We start from the raw sequence: 21,947 nt of genomic DNA on the forward strand, positions 1-21,947 counted from the left end.
ATCTGCTAGGAGGTTTGAAGAGGACTCCCCCAAAGAGACAAAGCAAGGTCATACAGAGCCAGATTCTGACAGCTTACAGAGTTGTTTGCATATATGTGGATGTGTTCCAAGAGACAGAAAAAGATAGGGTTTATGTTGTTCCTGTCTCCTAATATGTTTTGTGGTTCTTTGATTTGTTTGGTAATAAAGATATACAAACTATACAGGATTACTCAGAGCCTTCTCAGTTAGTGATCAATCTTAAAGTCAAAGGGAGTTTATATAGAGAGATGGTGGTAATTAAGGCCGAGCATCTAATGTCATATTTACGTATGTTTTTTAACATAAAAGCCAGTATGCAGTTTGTTTGAAAATCAGTCATACGGGGCAGGACTGTGGGTCTGTTAAACTGACAGCTGAAATCATTAAAAACATCAGCTTTTTCTGATATGGGTTTTTTTTTCACACAATGGTTTGGGTTGGAAGAGACCTCAAAGCCCATCCAGTTCCACCCCCTGCCATGGGCAGGGACACCTCCCACTGGATCAGGGGCTCCAAGCCCCATCCAACCTGGCCTTGAACCCCTCCAGGGATGGGGCAGCCACCACTGCTCTGGGCACCCTGGGCCAGGGCCTCCCCACCCTCACAGCAAAACATTTTTTCCTGAGATCTCATCTCCATCTCCCCTCTTTCAGCTTAAAACCATTCCCCCTCATCCTATCCCGTCCCTCCCTGATCCAGAGCCCCTCCCCAGCTTTCCTGCAGCCCCCTTTAAAGCTGGAAGGCTGGTGCATTTTTCTCCCAGATAATCTTGTATTGTACATATAGAGCAATAGTGCCATTAAAAAAGTGTTGAAGCTGTGGGTAACAAAGCATTGTCTCAGAATGTGGAGTGTTTCTTTTATCTCCCAGGACCAAAAATTGCTGCAAATCAGGCAAAATATATCAGTATCGATCAGCTATTAAGCAGGTAGGGTTTTTTCTTTCCAAGAGCAGCATTTTGATGTAGATGCCCGCCTTGGCTTGACACAGCACTTCTTGTTCATTATGTGTGTCGGGTTTGAATACTGGTTCCCGATGAAGATTTCCTGACCCTGAAGTGCAGGCCCGGTGCTAAAACAGTTCTGACAGCCATCATTCCTATGAGCTTCCCAGAAATGCTGGCGTTAAGATTCTACGTGCATAATTAGAGATCCTTAACCGATGCAACTCCTCTTTCTTTAATGTAGTGAAGTTTGTTGTTATGCTCAGGGAGTATTAGAAGGCTTATGTAGCACGGGATGGGGCGATTGGGTCCCTCACTTCCTGGGTAATTAAGCTGAAAGAGAGGACATTTAGATGAGATCTTAGCAAGAAATGTTTTGCTGTGAGGGTGGGGAGGCCCTGGCCCAGGTTGCCCAGAGCAGTGGTGGCTGCCCCATCCCTGGAGGGGTTCCAGGCCAGGTTGGATGGGGCTTGGAGCCCCTGATCCAGTGGGAGGTGTCCCTGCCCATGGGGGGACACTGGATGGTCTTTGAAGTCTATTCTAAAACCATTCTATGATTTTGTGATACCAATGACCTCAAGAGGTAGTGACTGTGTTAGAATCTTTATACTGAGTCGGAAGAGACAAAACTGTGCTGTTTAAGCAGCTTTTTAAATGGGCTTCAAGGTCCTTTCTGACCCAAACCTTTCTATAACCTTTCCCCTTGCTTCCATTGTCACTTTGTCCTCAAAACCTCTTCCAGCACAAGCTCACTGCTTTTAGTCTGCACTTGTTTCTCCTTTGATCTGTAAGGAGCATTAAACTTTATTTGTAACTCTTTCCCCTGCCGCAGATTGCCAAATTGAATCCATTTGAACCACCTTCCCGCTCATATCTGTTTTCTGAAAGATTTTCATCACTGCCTGGATGGTGCATTTAGAAATTCAACCCAAGGAACCGGTTCTTCGTGTAGCATTTGGGGGATTATATATTAAAAAATGCATAGGCAATAAATCTCTTTTTGTGATTCGCAACAGCAGCAGCGCGTACTGCCCTCTGAATCAGTTATAGGTTTCATCAGTCCCGCTTTATACCTGCTTCTGCATTTGTTTTAAAATAGGTCTTATTTCATAAAGGTATAAGGGGTAAGATAATTTGTCATTTGGCTAATTTTATCTGTCTCCAGAAGTGAGATCTAGCTTGAGTTATTGAAAGTACAAGTATTTCGTTAATAAAAGCACATTTGTTCTTAGCAGCTCGACAAAATTAGGGTCTCCTCCGAACCCTTACTCAGCCTTCAAGCCTTTCTGCTTTGGTATATGCGGAAAAAAGCCAGAATTACCCCTGTGCTGTTGTAAAAGTTTTGAGAGATTAATCTCTGCAAGCTTTGTCTTAGGCATGGGGGTGTAACTGCCTTAATGAAGATTATAATGATATTTTCACCAAAAAAATAGCAACCTAAACCGTAAGTGGTAAAAATAGTCAGAAGTTTAGGTAGGTGATATTTCATCGTGGCAAGCTCCCCCTTAAGATCTATCAGGTAAATGATGCACATATTTCAAGCTGTCTTAGTAGGTACTTTTACAGAACAATCTGGTGGACATCTATTGGAAAAAGCGGAAAGGAAGAACCTAAAATAAAGTTTGACACTTTCCCTCTCAGACCTTTCTTTGTATCCTCCAGCAGTGAACTGAATCTCTCTTAGTGTATTCTTAGGATGAAGTTTTACAGTGACGCGTAAGATCAACACTTGAGCGCCTTTCAGGTCCCACAGTTTTATATCCAGAGATTTGGAAGAAGGATTTCAAACACCTCTGACAGCACATTTTGCATTATTCAAATAAAAGCAGAGTTTATTGAATGCCAAAGGGAAGATCTTTTTGATACTGGTGAGACAACATAAGAAATCAGTCTGAAAACCCATGGTTAAAATAGTTTTGACCTGTTTTTTTGTATATTATCCCGAAATATTTTCCTCTATGGTTTTTTTTTTAGCAAACAAACTAGAACCCCTGCCTTATTCCTGGTATAATCTGAGAATGCTGCATTAACTTTTCCCAGGACTTCAAAAGAGTTTGGGATGAAGAGGCTATAGATCAGTTGATCTAACCTTTATACTGGGAAGGCTGGTGGGAAATATATTAAGAAGCAAATTACAGGATATATGGTTGCACTTGTTAAAGAATTGGGTGGTGTCAGCACGGCTTTGGGAATTACATCTCAGAAATGTATTGGAGTTCTGTGAAGGGCTTGCTGAGAATTTGGTCAAGGAAGAATTGTAAATTCTGAATATTTGAGTTTTCAGTAAGTTCTTCTTAAGGTCATTTGACAAAAAACTGTTGAAGCAGCAAAACTCTCCTGATGAAAGCTGAATTTATCTTGAGAATTTAAAACCTGGTAAAATCATAGGACTGAGATGTCACTTTCTGAACAAACTAACAATTTTTTGAATTCCATAGGAATATGTGCTGGGACTAAGTTATTAAATTGGATCTAGGAAAGTGGGGAAGAGAATGAGGTGGATGAGCTTGAAATGCAGGTGAACGTGAAGTAATGCTCATGAGAAGTGGTCCTGATGGTACATAGCTAATAATGGGTAAAAACTACTTGTTAGTACTCGGGAGAGGAATTTGGGACCCCCTGCGGTTGGTTTCCTGAAGATCTCTGTGTAGCAGTGCTAAAAATGCTCATCAAGTAAAAGGATATGGAATAAAGCAGAGGGCGCTACTGTACCTCCACTGGGTACCCGTTTCCTCAGTCTCAGATCAAAAGATGCTGCGGAAGATGGTAAATGTGATCACGGAGATGGAATGAGGTCTATATGAGGAATGAGTCAGTAGAGTAGGAGTCTTCGGCTTTCCAGATAAAATATGATATAATAGGGAACCTGCAATATCCCAGTTGCCTTCAAGAAGGTAAATCTATAGTCAGTGTTTACTTTTAATCACAGCATTAGAATTAGAAGCATCAAATGAAATGAAGTAAGGTATTTGAGACCACAAAATAGCTTTACACACAATATATAATTGAATTTTGGAAGTCATTGACACAAGAGATTTTGGTTGTTGGAAGTTTGCAAATGTTCAAAACCTAGTTAGTCCTGGGAAAAAAACCTCCATGGATGAGGTTCTGTCTCAAAGAAGTCATGAGCCTTGGGCTCAGTCTGGGAGGGTTTAATAGGAGAGTCACACTACATGCATTTTCTTATGATTTTCTTTTTATAAAGGATCCCCTTTGAGTTGTGGTGTAATATAGCACCAAACTAGATGGACTGAAGTCTGAAGCCGTATGCCCATACCTTGATGAAACAGAACTGTACTAGTTTATATCTGAAGATTTGACCAAAATATTTGAGTTGGACTCCGTAGTTTTCATTTATATAACATATAAGAACAGGCTGAGAGGGTTGGGGTTGTTCAGCCTGGAGAGGAAAAGGCTCTGGGGAGACCTTAGAGCAGCTTCCAGTGCTGAAAGGGGCTCCAGGAAAGCTGGGGAGAAGCTCTGGATCAGGAAGGGCAGGGATAGGATGAGGGAGAATGGTTTTCAGCTGAAAGAGAGGGGATTGAAATGAGATCTTAGGAAGAAAAGTTTTGCTGAGAGGGTGGGGAGGCCCTGGCCCAGGTTGCCCAGAGCAGTGGTGGCTGCCCCATCCCTGGAGGGGTTCAAGGCCAGGTTGGATGGGGCTTGGAGCCCCTGATCCAGTGGGAAGTTCTATGATTCTGTGATATCAGTGATCTCAAGAGATAGTGAATGTGTTTGGTCTATACTGACTCACAAGAGACAAAGCTGCGATGCTTTAATCATAATTTATATGCAGGAAATGGTATGGATTTGGGAAAAAGAAAATGTTCTTCCTTGAAGCTGTGTTATTCTATTTTGAAATCAGTTCTCTGGACTGATGTTATTTTACTGATAAACTCAAAATAGGTTACAAAAAGTAAGGATATAATTTTTGGAACCCATATTTCCTTTCCTATGTAACATAGCTACTTCATGTCTCCTTATCTGTTCTTTTGACAGCATATGTAATATATGACTGCTTCGTCTATGATGTGTCAGAAAACTGTGTAAAATAAAAATATGAATGTTTTCAAAGACATTTTTTTGTTCGTATGCATTTTAATGTAAAATCAACTGTTGCTGCTTGATTTGTCTTTCTAAACACAGGTGAAATACTTTGTTGTGTGCTTTGAAAAAAAATCTTCATCTATACCTTTGCTAAAAACCATTCATGGTTTTTATTTCTCTGGACAGTGGCACCCAAGTGGTCACTTTGAGTGGAGATAGAACAGTGCGAATATGGGACTTGGCAAAGCGCAGGTGCATTCTGACTTTAGGAGGACACATCTGCACCGTGTGGGACTGCTCCTGGTGTTCACGTGGGGATTTCGTGGCTTCTGCCTCCATGGACAAAACGGGCAAAATATGAAGTGTTAACAGGTATGGAGTTACTGGAGGTTTTATTTTCCTTAGTAACCACTGGTTGATGCTTTAGCCCAGTGAGAGTGAGATGTGTAACATCAATCTGTGGAATTCACTTTAAGAACGTGGATAAATTAAAGGAAGTGGTGCAAAAAGAAGGCTTTGATGTGCTTTGCTGGATAATGACTTTACTGATAGGGAGCAGGAAAGGTCATATTTTGAGTATTTGCTTCTATCTGTCATCTTTTATTCTGGCGGGGGTGGGGGGTTAAGGTCAGCGTTGTGGAACTTCAATATGTAATTTAAATAAGTAACTGAGCAAAAGCTTAAATATGTTTTCTATATAATATTTCTAGCATATGAGTATCCAGCACAATTCAAATCAAGGTTCGACAAGTGGAAATGTATTTTATTCATTGTATACATTTTGGTGAGGTGATTCCCAATGAATAAATCAATGTATAGCTCTTTGTTTTCTTTATTATCCAGGCAAATGGATTTTATGGAGGTGGTTCTAGAATAATGATACATTCCCACTTACCAATTACTTCTTAGTTCCTCAGCTTTCTACAGTTCTATTTGAGGTGACATCTTTTGATTAATTTATGCCTTAAAGGAATAGAACGCGGTGGTCTTTTCCTACTAGTCTCCTGAATAACTTGGGAGTAGTGTTACTGACACCACTGTGCTCTGCTAGGTCTGACTGTTAAGAACGGAATGTCATCAGTCCACAGGCAAGTCTCCGGTCTCGTAGGTGTTTTGACTGGTTCTTTATTATTGAGTCCTAATGGATTTTTTTCCATTTCCTCAGTCTTTTTCTTCCTTTGCATTTAAATGAGGTGACATTTTGGCAGCAAAACTGGTGAAGGGGCTGGGGAACGAGTCTTATGAGGAGCAGCTGAGGGAACTAGGGTTGTTCAGCCTGGAGAAGAGGAGGCTGAGGGGAAACCTCCTCTCTACAGCTTCCTGAAAAGAGGTTAAAGCGAGGTGAGTGCTGATCTCTTCTCCCAAGTAAGTGATAGGATGAGAAGAAATGGCCTCAAGTTGCACCAAGGAAAGTTTAGACTGGATACCGGGTAACGTTTCTTTACCAGAAGAGTGGTGAAGCCCTGGCAGAGGCCGCCCAGGGCAGTGGTGGAGTCTCCATTCCCAGCGGGGTTCAAAAACTGTGTAGACATGCCATTTCAGGACATGGTTTAGTAGGCACAGTGATATTGGGCTGATGGTTGGACTGGATGATCTTCAAGGTGTTTTCCAACATTAATGATTCTATGAAATACTCCTTCAAGCTTTTGGCCATGGCAGGGGAAGAAGCTTCTCTGAGAAGGCAAGGGAGACCTTCTTCCTTTCCTTGCTCTGCTGCAGTTGCACTGCAACTGGGACCTCGAGACTTTAGCAGCATGCTCGGTCAAGTTGGGACCGTTGAGAGGTGCTTCACTTGTACAACAGAACTTCTCTGATAAGCTGTGTGTGAGCGGAGGTTTCTCAAAAAGTTGTAATTCAGCCAGATTGTTTTGAGAGCTAATTAAAACTGCCAGTATCAGTTTTTCAATCTTGCTTTCAAATTGTGAATTGAGGAAGCATTAAATAATAATAATAATAAAAACATTGTTTTCCACGTGGGAGAAGCAATGTGTCCTGTCACGAATTATTCCAAATTATTTTTGGCTAAGCTGAGAGCAGTTTCTTAAGCAAAAGATTGAAACTAATATTCAGTTTTTATAACATCATAGACAAAGCAGTTACATTCTGGCAAAGTTGAAGGCAGCTGAGAAGTGGGTTTTTTAACAGCGATTGTCAGCCAGTTCTGCTAACAGATGATGCTTCCACTGTTGCTCTCAGTGATAAGAATTCCTGGTCAGTGTTTTGCTTAGCAATGAAAACACCAGAAATCTACTGTATTGTTGCCACTTTTCTTAACCTGCTGTAAGATTTTAACGGTTTGATCATCCTTTATGACATATTCATGACCTTTGAGCACTAAGAATAGCTTTAATTTTATGTCAGAATACTTTTGAATTTGCATAGACAAAGGTTTTGTTGCGACACTTTAAAATATCTTCTCTACCGAGGAAGCTTTTGTAGTCAGAGGAATCAAAGCAAATCTTCATCACCAACCCATGCCTCCCACTCCCACTCATTACCAGCTCTCATTTCTACCTTCAACGTACCTGATGTGCATTTTGCATTTGAAAATAAGAGAGTAAGGAGCACGGCCAAGATGTGGAAGGCGAGTTATCAGCGTGTAATTACTGAAACCTTAAGTTATGCAAAGATCTCCGAGGCTAAAAGGAGCAGGACGTGGCACAAAACGTGGCATAGCGTGCTCAAAATAGGAGTATCCAGAGTATGAAATAAATCGGCTTCACTTGGACACTTCGCTGGTGGGCTCTCAGGCTGTTCACAGCAAAAACCTGTGTGCTTGTTTATGTTGCATTAGCTGAGTCCGAAAGGTGATTGCGTAGCTGGTCCGTTTGGATGGATTTATAGGATGTGTTGTAGCAGTGGGTGTGGTGAATGCACTGTGTCTCAGATGAGTACAGTGGGATAACGAGATGCTCTTGAAGAGCTGCTGTGAGAAAATATTGTTTACAACATCCCATCTGAAGGCCTAACTCTGCCGAATAGTCTCCTGCAGCTGATCCTTATGCTGATGCTAATTCCAGTGAAAAATCAACCCGCGCAGAACGCATGACAGGACATGGAAACAAGGAAAAGCTATTGACAGACTAATCGGCCTGGTAGTTTCCAGCCTAGATTGTTAATTTGCTGATGTTTATACACAGAAATACTATACAAAACACCCTGCAGTGTATTTTGGCTTGGCAGTACTAATTGCCAAGCTAATTTGCTGAATCTGGCGCTACTGCGCCTTGATGTTTCCCAGAGTATCACCTGTAAATCTGTTGTGTGCCTGGAGTTCTCCGATACAAATGAAGCCAGGTGTGCTAGGTGTCATATAAAAACATCACCTCCTTCAGACCCCTGACAGTCTGTGTGTGTGCAACAAAACGGGAAGGCGGAGTAGGCTGATCCCAAAGTTTTTCCACGCTTAGGGTATTTTTTCTTCCCATCCTCACAGAATATGCGCTTATCTAGTAGTCATTGTTCTGCTTCTCCCTCTCCAGACGTCTGCCAGCTGACACAAGCTCTGCACAGGGGACGGAGTGTAAGATAACATACTTGCGGTAGGATAATCATCAGTGGTCACCATTATTCTGCTTCATCTTGTGATTTATTCTTTCCACTAATAAGGAATTAACATCTTATAAATGAGAGCTGTCTTTCATCCTTAATGTTATATATTGGATGGATGCCTGCTTTCAAATTAAATGGTTCTGGAACACAGCACACTGTGGGGGGAGAAGCAAAATGACTATCAAAGCTGTCACTGCCACCTTTCTAAAACCTATACTGTTCACGAGGCTGAAATATAAACATATACATTTGTAGGGAGTGAGCTTTTTATCAGGGAGTGTGGGGATAGGGTGGGGGAGGTAAGAGTTTGAAGCTGAAAGAGGGGAGATTGAGATGAGATCTTAGGAAGAAATGTTTTCCTGAGAGGATGGGGAAGCCCCGGCCCAGGTTGCCCAGAGCAGTGGTGGCTGCCCCATCCCTGGAGGGGTTCAAGGCCAGGTTGGATGGGGCTTGGAGCCCCTGATCCAGTGGGAGGTGTCCCTGCCCATGGCAGGAGGTGGATCTCGATGGTCTTTAAGGTCCCTTCCAACCCAAACCATTCTATGATTCCATGATTCTGTGATGGGTGGCAGTTGTTTTTCTATTTCCAGATTTCAAAAAGCTGCTTTTATGCAGTAATGTACTTTTATAAATCTATAAACGTAGCTTTTAAAATACCTATAACAGAGTTCTCTGTGGCAGAAAGCTTGGTATCGTAACAGTGAGGAGGCTCTTTCCTATCTTTTAGCACCAAAACCCAAGATGCAACTTTCACAATCATCAAATACATTATTGAGGTCCAAAGAATACAAAGTGCAGCATCTCTTAAATAGGAAAAGGATGTCAACAGGTTTAATAAATTGTCATTTTTAACCAATGGTAAGAAAATTTGGCCTGTTAATGGGTTGATTTTAGTTTTATTAGAAGGTGAAATTACTACTTTTTTTTGTTGTTATTGCAGCAGGTATTGTATTATTATTCTTTAGTGTATGTTGGAAGTGTTTGTCATATTTCTAGCCACAAAGGCATTCCTACCAGGAGGATAATGTGAGCTTTGTAGTTAACGGTGTACTTCTCCTTGACAATTTCTGTGCCTCTATTTAAAGATACCATCTGTGTTTAAAAACCAAACCAGTAAACAATCAAACAAAAAATTCAACCACTTTTCTTCTGCCTTGAAGACACAGAGATGTGCTGAGACACAGCCGTGATCTAAGTTACTGAAACATTTGAGGGAGTCGGAGTTCTGGTGTTGGAGCTTGTTGGAATCGATGATCTTAGAAGTCTTTTCCAATGAAACTATTCTGTGATTCTGTGGTTGGACTCAATCTCAAAGTTCTTTTCCAACCAAACTATTCTGATTCTGTGGTTGGACTCGGTTATCTCAAAGGTCTTTTCCAACCAAATGGTTCTGTGATTTTGTGATGCTTTCTACTGGGAAATTGGCTGTTTACCTAGGAAATCAAAATGAAAATGGTATGTTTGGCGTAGTGGGAGAAAGTTGACTAAGGTACCTGCCATGGTTAGGAAAATAAACCAACCCAAACCAGCTAAACACAGGCACATCTGCTGTCTTCAAGCTGATTCCATCTTCTTCATGATTGTAGGAAGCAATCTGAACATGAAGCAGGGGAAGACAGGAAGAGGCTTATAATTTGTGAAGAGGTTTTTATTCAGCATTATAACTCCGATTGAAAATATACAGCCAGCCATGCTAATAGCTTGGCAATCAGTTCCAGGATTGTTTTCTCAGACCATAAATTCAGGACTGTCAATGTCATTTTGGCAGGATTAATTTCAATTATCCGACTGTAAATATCATCAGGGATTTACAGCCTGATCTCTGATATGCAAATCAACCTGAACATCATATATCTCATGTAAACACAGGCAGTTGTTTAGTTTTGCAAACATATGTTCCAGACTGTATGTTAAATGCAAACATTGTTATTCATGCTTTAAGCTTGAGAAATTATTTGCACCAAAGCCAGAACATTCAGATTTTTTCCCCTCAGATTATCCATTATATATTGGACCAGGTCTCCCTTTTTTCCTCCTGGTTTCTTTCAGTGAAAAAACTGATTGCTGCTTTAGTTCAAACCATGACACAAGCCTACAGTAAGATTTTTAGCTTCTGTTAAAACTTCTCTCCACTGATAACTGCTGATTATGGGTTTATTATATGATTTTCTTTCTTCTGATAAGCGTTTTAATTTGGGGAAATTTAGTATACGTTTAGTATACAGGGATAGATTTTGTTTAATTAGAAGCACCTAATCAACTATGGCTTTCCTTGGAATCATAACTTGCAGTGACAGTGCTGCACATTTTTTACTATTAGCACACCTTGACAGAGTGCAGTGCAAGACGTGATTAAGTTGATTTTAAACTGCTGTTATATTTTTTTTGCTTTAGTCTCAATAAAGAAGTTAGTTAATGTTGCTGAAATTGCCAAGTTGATCAGTCAAACTAGTAGAATTGTGGGGTTGGAAAAGATCTTTGAGATCATTGAGTCCAACTGTACCTGTCCACTGCTAAACCAGATCCCTGAGCACCTCGGTACCATCGCTGGTTGGGACGAGGGGCAATCGGTATAAGCTGGAGAGGGGCAGATTTAGATGAGACATAAGGAGGAATTTCTTCACCATGAGGGTGGTGAGGCCCTGGCTCAGGTTGCCCAGGGAAGTTGTGGCTGCCCCATCCCTGGAGGGGTTCAAGGCCAGGTTGGATGGGGCTTGGAGCCCCTGATCCAGTGGGAGGTGTCCCTGCCCATGGCAGAGGCGTTGGAACTGGGTGACCTTTAAGGTCCCTTTCAACCCAAACTATTCTAAGATTCTATAACCAGAGCTGTGTAAGTTTAGCCTAACTTCTGGCACCTTTGACATTCAGAATCTGTTTCTTTTTCTTCCCTTTCCTTTAGGCAATGGACAGCTTTTAAATGAAATATTTACTATCATACTTGTAGTTATTTTGCACCACACCAAATATATCTGTATCTGGACTCTATAAAGTCTCCTTTTCACGAATACTGTTTAGTTTCAAAACAGAGCCGTACATTCACATTTTTAATGAGAATGAGGGTGTGTAACCAGTCCTTGTCAAAATGCCCCATTACAGATGACACTTATTTGAGTCTCTTTTCGGTGGGACAGAAGCCACAAGCTGTCCTGGCCAGATACCATGTTTAATTGATTCCAGTAAAAGTGAAGCTAATCTATTTTCAGAAAAGACAAATGTCCTCCAGGAAATGAGAAGGCAGGTAGAAGAACTCAGAGGAACTGTTGAAGGACCATCTTCGGGTAGTTTGTAACGCCCATCCTGACAGCACATCAGGAAATGCTTGCCATTTTGATAAAGGAGAATTCCCTTTGGAATCCTCTGAGGAGTATTAGAGAGACAACCAGCTATTAATCCCTCAAATCAAAATGAGGCCTATGCCCAAGTCTCCACATTTATAATTATGCTAGATTTCCATAAAGCATTTTTCAGGACCAAAGAAAGTCTCTAAAACCTAGTTGTTAGAATTCTCAGAGAGCCAGTTGTAAAAATCAATTTGAAGATGTGAATTATCAGGGAAAAAAAATGATATCCAAAGCATATCTCTTCGCTTGAGGGGAAAATATGGCTTAATCTTCGTAATACTGAAAAAAGCTGAGTCTTGAAGTACAAACCTCAATCAAGAAGTGTAGTTTGAACTCCGTATTGTATAATTATTTAAATCATCTTACAGAGTTAGTACAAGACAAGGGGCATTAATAATGAGAAGTGTTTAATGTGAGTGTATATTTGCAAGTCCAAAAAACTGGATGAGTCTTGACTAATTCCCATGAAGTACATAAACTGGGCAAGCAGTACAGTTATTTACATTTGGGGAAATGAAGCAGAGAGGTAAAGTGCTTGCCTCTAGGCCATACGGTGAGTTACTACTGAAGCCATCGTTAAATTCCTACCCTTCCCTTGCATTAAAAGAATGTCAAAATGAATTGCCTTCAAACTTTCCTACAGAATGAGAAGACAGAAAATGGCAATTGGAGTTCTAGCAGTAACGTAGATACATGAGACGCGTGTGGGCCAGGCTGCCCAGGGCAGCGGTGGTGTCACCATCCCTGGAGGCATCTAAAAGACGTGCGGATGCGGCGCCTAGGGATGTGATTTAGTGGCGAAGTTGGCGGTGTTAGATTTACAGTTGGACTCAATGATCTTAAAGACCTTTTCCAGCCTCAATTCTGTGATGCTGATTCTATGTTTATCCGCCTTATTTTTCTGTCACTTAAAGGGTGCAGCGATGAGGCAGTGCTGGACTTGTTTGCAGTTGCACAGCAACATTCGAAGCAGGCATATGCTTAGGGAAATTAAAAGCATATGCTGTTAGCGATATTACAAAGACTGACATAAGCTAATCACCATTTGGGACACAGTAGGAACGTGTCTCCATGGAATTACGCTGTTAAACATGACAGGTTTTGTGCAGCTTCCACTGAAAGGTTTGTATTGGTGGCTGTTGGCTGCAGGTCCGGATAAAGGAATGTTCTCTGTGGGTTTTTCTGGAACTGTCTGGCAATTTAGCTCGTACATCAGAAGCCTATTTGAATTTCTTATAGTTAAAATAATGTATTTTTTAAATGTCGAAAATGTTTTGAGTTGTTTTCTGAAGTGTTGAAAAGAGACATTAAAAAGCTTTGCTTTCTGCTACTGGTTTTGAAATGTACAGTACTGTTTTTGGTAAAGGAAGGAGGTGAAAAGATCAAGTTACTACTTTATTTTTTTAATCGAGGGTGTGGTGATTGGAACTGCTTTGTGAAATGCCTGACTTCTCGTCTCTGCAAATATTTCTGGTAGGCTTATCTGAATGCTACAATTGGTTTTCTACATATTTATACATTTTTTCCATCTTCTTTTATGGAAAGACAGAGAAATTTGCGCTTAATTTGCAGAAAAGGATATATCCTTTTGTCGTCTCAACAGTTTTCTTGCTACCGTTGTTTAAGCATCGAATACAGCTTGGAAAAACTTATTAGATGGAGTTGGGTTTTTCTTTATGTTCCACCTGCCTTCTGTCAGCCCCAGGATGCGCCGTTTTCCTAAATCACGTGTGGTTGACTGAGAGATTCCTGTTGGGCAGCAAAATGCTGTGTTTATTCAAACTGTTAAGGTAACGTGGTCTTCTGTGAGCTGGACGCCTTTCTACTTGGTTTACCTTACGTGTCAATGTGCCTCCTAGCTTTGCTGAGAGCTGTTTCAAGAGCAGGATGAATTTTGAGGTGAATACTTAGATGTCCTTTCCTCAAATCCTGACCAAACTGACTGGCAGGTCCAGGAAACTTAGTCCACTTTGATCATGTAACTGCAGTAGGCTCAGCTGGTTTTTTTTTCCTCTCTCTGACAACGGGCAAGTTGAATTCCTTGTCTTATTTGCAAGCATGCAGGTATTATAACTACGACTTCTGCGAAATCTTGTTCTGATCTTGACAGGGTGTTTCCACCATCCTACATTCAGTATTCAAATGCAAAGGAACAGCACTGCAGATATTCAGCACATTTAAGTCACGGTACAGTTTTTCACTATATATTCAGGCTCGTTACCTGGCTGTTCTCTTTCCCTTTCACGTTACGTTCCGCTTGTTCCTGACACTCTTGCCTTCACCTGTTTCCCTCAAAATTGCGCCTTACGGTATCTCAAGCAAAACAAAATCGAATTGTACCAACACAGAATAATTCCTACAGCAGTGAAAACTGTCAGGAATTATTACAGAACTCGGTGAAGACAACAGTTCATTAAAAATGATGTATTTCAATCATCACAACCATATCTTGTCGGTACCAGTTAGAGCAAATGTTACGCGTATGGCCTGTGATGCATCTTAAAGTGGAGTCCTGATACCAAGAATCACAACATGCCGTCGCACAAGTAATTGTAGATTGTTTCCTTGCTTGTATCTCTAGGGAACTGCAAGCACAGGAGTACATCTCACTGTTCGTAGGCAGCAGTGCTTTGGTAGGCATAGACGCCTGAAAGCTCAACTGGTTTTAGCTGCTAATGTCTTCTAGTTTGAAATTTGAGGAGCTGGCCATTTAATTTCGAAACAGAGTCTGCTGTAGTGAATACAATAGGCATTTGTGTTTGAATTCTTGTCCTCTGGCTCCAGGGTTTGGTTTTTTGGGTTTGTTTTTTAATTTTTGGTGTTTTTTTTTTCTTTTCTCTAGTCCCATTCCCTGCCTCCCCCTCTCGCTTTTTAAGGATTTGGGTTTTACATGAAATCCTGCATTGCCAGCTTATTTTCTCTCCCAAACACTGTAACTCTAGTTGTCTGCCATGTGAGTACTGTTAGAACAAACTCCATTCAGCTTTGATTAGCTTTGGTTACAATATGAACACAAGTCACATCTTAATCCTTAAACAATGACTTCTTATGCACGAAAATGGTCTCTGGAGTCTTTTCTTGAAGCTGGAAGTCATTGAATTGTGTTTGTACCTTCTTGAAAGGAATATGGAATGAGTATCGTTTTCAGCCCAACAGTGGTTTCTTTTCTCAGTGACAGTTTTCAAACTCCTCGGAGCTCGTTTCTGTCCTAAATCTTAGATTTCTCTAAGTGGTAGGACCACATACAAATAATACAACCCTATGTTACTGTGTGTGGAGTTTTCTTTGAGCCAGATCTCTGAATCTTCAGAACAGACTTTGAAAGCTATAAAGCCTATATCCTCCTGATACAAAGGGTTAAAGCTTTGAACTGTTTATACAGCTGGTCCGAAGCTTCTCATGAAAATATGGGAGGTTTTTTTGCCTCAATGGAGGTAAAAATCGGGATGCAGAAAATGAAAATATTGGCAGCATCCTTTCTGCACTTTGAATAATCAGAGCAAGTTTTCTGATGTGAATGGAGACACACCATCCCAGGAAAATATCGTTATATCATTCTAGGCTGGCCGATATCTTTCCCAGCTACAAGCACTTTGCCATCTGAAAGACAATTTTTATGCATCTATTTGCTGAACTCAGAGCCTGCAAAGGCAAGTGTATCTGTGGGAAACCTATTAAATATGTATTGGAATTATCCAGATGATGCAAATCCAATGAATTCCTTTATATTTCAGTATCTCCTTCAAATATATTTCTGTCACCGACACAAAAATTCTAAATAATAGAGTCTTAATATTGAGACTGCGGTAAAATGTCAACAAAATTTGTGAATTATTTAATACAGAGCAGAAAGCCGTGGACTGTTGCTGTTGCATAAAGGGCACGCCAGTTAGCAGCACAGTGTGAACATAGCTGGAGTTATACTCCTGTCGCTCCTCTGAAGTTACAACTCTCATCTACAACAAAAAATGTACTCTACGTGATCTGCAGTTATGTTCTGCTGGTTAAAGAGCCCTTCTCGTGGATTTGTTTCATATCGGGGTTTGTTTCATGGTAATATAGGTCTAAGTTCCCTTTGTTTGGAAGGTTAAGATGTGAAGAAAGGCCAGAGGACGTAGAATGAGATACTAGGCGGGAAGTTAGCAATTAGCTCTGCGGGTGGATGAAAACCTAATTCTAAGCGTGTCAGCTTTTTGAGTAATCTTTATTAGTTTATCACTAATGCATTGAAAACACTTCAATTATATATTCCACAGTACAAACTTCGTTATCTGCAGCTGAAGATTTTAGTACTGTCTTGCTGGAGGTGTCTTCCCCAACAGGATGAGAAGATAGAATCATAGAATCACCAGGTTGGAAAGGACCCACTGGATCATCGAGTCCAACCGTTCCTAACACTCCCTTAAACCATGTCCCTAAGCACTTCACAACTGTCCCTAAGCATGTCACAACTTCTAGAACTGCAATGCCAGCGTTAAAGTCTTAGCAAGTATCAATCTGTTAGTTATCAGATATCTTGGTTGGGTTTTTGGGACTAGAATCTGAGATACCAATCACCGAGCTTCTCTTCAGTATGCTTTTAGGTGTACTGACACGAGGAACTACTTTATGTGCCTGTGCGTGTAAAGTGAGCAGTTTTAACGTTTGCAAGTTTGGGAAGAAAATAGGATGGGATCTTTCCACCTCAGTAGGAGATATCCTACGTCTTCTTACTCTGAAGTGTCCAGTTCTCAGAGAAGTTGTGACATTGTCCAGTCCTATGGAGTCAAGCGTTGAAAACTCGCACACTCTAGGGAGCTGATGAAGGGTTTAGAGGAGAAGCGGTGTGAGGAGTGGCTAAAGTCACTGGGTCTGTTCAGCCTGGAGAAGAGGAGACAGAGGGGAGAGCTCATCACACTCTGCAGCTTCATCACGAGGGAAGAAGGAAGAGCAGGCGCTGAGCTCTTCTCTCTGGTCACCAATGACAAGACCCAAGGGAACAGCAGGAAGCTCTGCTGGGGCGAGTAAGGTTGGACATTAGGAAAAGGCTCTTCCTCCAGAGGGTGGTGGAGCGCTGGAACAGTTCCCAGGGAAGCAGTCACAGCCTGACAATATTCCAGAAGTGTTTGGCCAACGCCCTCAGCCCCACAGTGTGAATGTTGGGATTGTCCCCTGCAGGGACAGGAGCTGGACTCAGTGGTCCTTGTGGGTCCCTTCCAACTCAGGTCATTCTATGATTCTGTGATTGGATTAGCTGTCCCAAGCAGTTCTAATTTTATATCACACCGATGCCAGATTCTTATCAGAAGGACTCAGAGGAGCACTGCTCTAATGTGCTTTGGTCAAATCTGTCTATATTGCAAATAGTTGCATATTGTTTCCATTCATGCTTGAAAGTCAGTAATTTTCTGACAAAACATAAGTATTTTAAATTAATTAGTAAATAAAGCCAAGGACTCTCTCCCCTTGAGAAGAGCGTGTATGTTCAGGTCTATAGAAAGAAGATACTAAACCAGTACTCCTATTTCGTGCACGTGCTTCAAGCTAAATTTTCCCTCCAGCTGTCCACAGAGGATAAAACCGCCCTTTTCCAGCTCTGTTTGAGGGATTTAGGGGGTGGTGTGCGATATAGAACTGGGCTTGTGAGAAGAAAGCAGCAAACGAGAGTGGTAGGAGGTGGCCTTAGGAACTCAGCCCTCCATCATAGAATCATAGACTGCTTTGGATTGGAAGACACCTTTGCAGGTCATCTGTTCCCCCTTCCCTGCAGGAGCAGGGATATCTTTACCTCTGTCAGGTAAGCCCCACCCAACCTATCCCGGAACGTTTCCAGGGATGGGGACTCCACCACCCCCTCTGGGCGAGCTGGGCCAGTGTTTCACCACCAGCATATTCTGGGTTTGAATAATTTTCCTTGCTGAAAACACAGAGCCAGTCCCATGCTTTGCTATGATGATCTGAACAAAAATGCTGGCACTTGTCGCTTCAATCGGTAGGCCTGGCTTTTTATTCCTTACCCCAGCAGCTGCTTATTAGAAAACCTAGAATGATACTGTTTTTGTTGTGTCTCCCTGTCTAAGAGCACAGCAAATCCATTATTCATATCTTCCCAAGTTCACAAAGCCATTGAACAGTGCTGCATATCTCCTTAAAGCTGCCACCCACTCAAATCCATTTTATTTGGACAAATGAAGAAGCTCTGCACTGAAGAAAACCAATTTGAAAACACACTGAAATTCATTTTCCTCACTTAAATATTGAAGTGCTTATATTTATTGCATTTCTGCCATGTTGTACTGTTTTCAAAAAGAATTTGCTCATTTATTAGGTCTAAAGGAATTTCACAAAGTTTAAAATATGGAAGAGAATAAACCAACATGTGACAAGAATGAGACTGCTTTTCACGCAGGGAATCTGCACACTGTAGATTAAATCCATCCATTAATATTCTGTGTAACTGCATTCTAATTCACAATACCTCAGTACCGGCCAAGCTCTCATGGTTCTCTTGCACTATTGCAACTGACTGTTCTTTTTCTTCTATAGAACAGTTTTCTGTTTGAGAAATTAGAAGAACTAACGTTCCTGGTTTGCCATATAGTAATTGGGGGAGGCTCTAACATTCATTTGCGCTTGCATTTTTGAGTTTGAGACTGTAGGGTTTTCTTTATCTGACTTTTTTTTTGGTAAGGCAATTTCTATTTTCTATCAGAAAGCAGTAAGGCAGCTTCTGGTGGAATCTTTCGTGGTGTAATTTTGGTACCGAACACATTTGTATGCGATGTTCAGTGAGCACAGCTTGCAGAAGTCTCTTTGCGTGTGCATTGAACACCGAAAGTTACCCATGTTACTTCCATGAGTCTCCATAACTAAGGGATTAAGATATAGAGGTGTCAGTCTAATCGCAGATGAAAATAATAAATTAAGAAGCTGGTGAAATTAAATTGTGAAGTGCTAGTACTGCTTTCTCTATCCCATGTGAAATTTCATCACTATGCAGCTAGAGCGGTTAAATGAATTCTGAAGTTAATTAACGTGAAGGTTTTGGTTGGTTGGTTTGGGGTTGTTTTTTTTTTGGAGGATGAGGGTGTTGATTTTGGTTTTACGTGTTCTTTCTTTTGAGGGCTGATAGCTGAATTAAGTCAGCTTTGTAAAAACTGTGGGTATAGTTGTGTCCTCTCAATTTACTCTGCTGCTCTCCTATCTAATTCTTGTTTCATTTTTTCCCTTTTCTTGGTAGTTTTACAACAGTTGGGATTTTTAGGAAGGCAAGAACTTTGCTTTAGAAACAGTGAAGACCTGCGTCACCCTTCATGCAGTTCAGCATGGACTCATAGCAAACAGAAGCTCTGAGACAGCCGCTTCTTGTTCTTCAGTGAGACAAGTCTTTTCGCTGTCACCTTCTGCCTAAGGGTGGTAAAGTCACGTAGCAAAGTTCTCCCCTAAGCAGGTGCTAGAGGGTGGGCACAAAGAGTTGAATCAACCTGTGCCCAACGGATTGATTGAAAAATCCGGTGAAGCAGGCACATGGTGACAGTTGAAAATCCTGTTAATAATCTTATTATTTAGGCACTCAAAAGCTATACGAGTCTGAGACTCTGCGTTTTCAGAGAGGTTTGGAAATCTCATCCTAAATGTACAAGGTTAGAGAGAATGTGGTATGACAGATCTCTACAGGATGAATTCAGAGTAGGCTCTGACAAGGTATTTTAGATTTTAGAGTTACAGGAGTAACGTGTTTTAAAAGTTGCAGGCTTAAGATTGTATAAAAAGCAATTATTTGTTATGTTTGTCAGTGCCTTTTCAGAAGAAACAGATCAGATCAGCCTCACAGCCAGAATTCAACAGAAAATATGCGTTCTAGTATAGCACAGTAAGTTCATTTGGTCTTCTGGTGTAAAGACATTTCAGATCTTATTGTTTGTTGTTACGTTTCTCACTTTCTGTTTTGTGTGTGACCAGTCATTAGCTGTGCATTCCATGTTCTTTATCTGTTAACATAATCAAGAAGAGTTGACATAAATGATGAGAAGGATAAAAATGAAAGAAAGGACAAAGAGATTATTCAGGCTGCTTGACATGCACCATAAAGGAGACCTGAATATCGAGTTTGGATGGCTCACCTTTTCCTCCGTAGCCTGTTTGAACAGAACAGTTCTAACATAAGCATTGATATAAAAACACACACAAAATTGGATCGCTTTGCGGTGATCCATCAAAATATATAAGTGCTGTTATCTTTCAAATTCAACAGCAGTAAGTTCTTGGATGAATTAAGAGGCCTATGAAGATGATCCGAAGGCTGTAACACCCCTGCTATGAGGACAGGCTGAGAGTTGAGGTTGTTCAGCCTGGAGAAGAAAAGGCTCCGGAGAGACCTTAGAGCAGCTTCCAGGACTGAGAGGGGCTCCAGGAAAGCTGGGGAGGGGCATTTACAAGGGCCTGGAGTGATAGGACGAGGGGGAATGGCTTTAAATTGGAAAGGAGAAGATTTAGGTTGGAATTTAGGAAGAAATTCTTAACGCTGAGGGTGGTGAGCCCTGGTCCAGGTTGCCCAGGGAAGTTGTGGCTGCCCCATTCTTGGGGGTGTCCAAGGCCACGTTGGATGGGGCTTGGAGCCCCTGATCCAGTGGGAGGTGTCCCTGCCCATGGCAGGGGGTGGTACTGAATGGGCTTTAAGGTCCCTTCCAACCCAAATCATTCTATGATTCTACAATTCTATGTCTGGATGTAGTTGTTCAGGCTTAGCCATAAAAGTGTGTTCTACCTATAAAATTTTTGTATTAAAAAAAAAAAAGGGGGGAGGGAGGGGGGCAAAAATGATAAAAGCATGGCATCTTCCGTACTGACTGCAAAAACAAGGCATCGGCTCAGTGCTGATGCCAGCGGATATGATAATGGAGGGTAACCCTCTGCCACCGGGGAGCCAGTCTTTGCTTATTCGGCTGCAGAACTGCTGAGAAGAATAGATGCTCGTACTAGTTCTGCAGTGTTTAATCTTGGCTTACATGGTTTAGATCTATTTTATTATTACCAAGGTTGTGCTTATCTGATTATCCAGTACCCATATGCCTCGAGGGAGTCAGAGATAATTGTTTAATAAAATAAGGCAATGCTTTTCAATAAGCGATTTCTGATGTTCCTGTCTTTAACTGCCCAAAACAAAAAAAAAACAAAAACCAAACGTTATGGAAGCTTGATGTGCAAAAAGTGCTGAGCAAGAGCTAAAGTCAAAGAATAATGTAAGCATCACCATGTACCTTTCTGAACCCGAGTGCACCTTGCCTTGGATTGATGTCAGTAATTCTGGGATAGATGATTATGCTTTCTGTACAGTGCAAGGGAGATCCAGGCATCCCAGAGGAGGAGAAGATTGTGTTCTAGCTCCTGTCCTAAAGACTGAAGTGACATTTTATTCAATAACTACGAAATACAAGAGCTGACCTTGGAGGAGGACCACTTCAGATCTTGTCACTCTGAGTTCTGGCACTATTGGTCTGCAGGATTTTTTTTTCTTCAGCCAACTTTTTTCTGCACGGGGTCAAACTTGATGAAAAAGTTAGACAGAGCCATGAACGGATGGTTTCATACATGTGCATTGACTTTCCTCTGGTAGAGGGAAGAACTAAACCTGGCTTTTCAGTTCTGATTGAGGAATCTAGAGCGTGTGCTCCTGCGTTGCGTTGGGAGTCGATACCAGTGCTGTTTGTGTGGGGTGCAGATCCATAGGTGTGTGTGCAAGATGTTCAGGGAATGCCGCTAAGTTGGGTTCCTTGGAGGAGTGTTAACAAAGTTTCTGACAGCTCAGCAGTCAGGAAGATCACAAATTGTTAAATATTGTCAGGAGAAACATATTTTGGACCATTCCCAGGCATCAGTATTTTTACTGATATTTATGAGCAAAACCATGTGTGCAACAAGATGGTCCTTGAAAAGGGCACTTATTAACATCTCGATTTTGGATATCGATGCGTACATTTTGTTCCTTTTCCATGGCTTTCAAAGTTTTTATTGACCTGTTTCTAACCTTGGGAAAAATAAGGCTCTTTTCAAATACAACATAA

The 21,947-nt window shown here is 41.3% G+C and overlaps 1 protein-coding gene across 2 annotated transcripts in view; it reads left to right on the top strand.

The window, feature by feature from the left end:
- The window catches only part of LOC128852503 (sperm-associated antigen 16 protein-like), a 254,316-nt gene that overhangs the window by 190,150 nt on the left and 42,219 nt on the right, over positions 1-21,947 (top strand). Inside the window, exon 4 of one of the 2 annotated variants that reach the window (XR_008450376.1) lies at positions 5,198-5,383. The exons of the other annotated variant lie outside the window; for it this stretch is intronic. The gene's annotated coding sequence lies outside the window, so the exon portion shown is untranslated. The remainder of the gene's footprint in view (positions 1-5,197; positions 5,384-21,947) is intronic. 2 annotated transcript variants of the gene reach the window in all.

Source organism: Cuculus canorus, chromosome 6 (assembly GCF_017976375.1).
Source record: "Cuculus canorus isolate bCucCan1 chromosome 6, bCucCan1.pri, whole genome shotgun sequence".
NCBI lineage: Eukaryota > Metazoa > Chordata > Aves > Cuculiformes > Cuculidae > Cuculus > Cuculus canorus.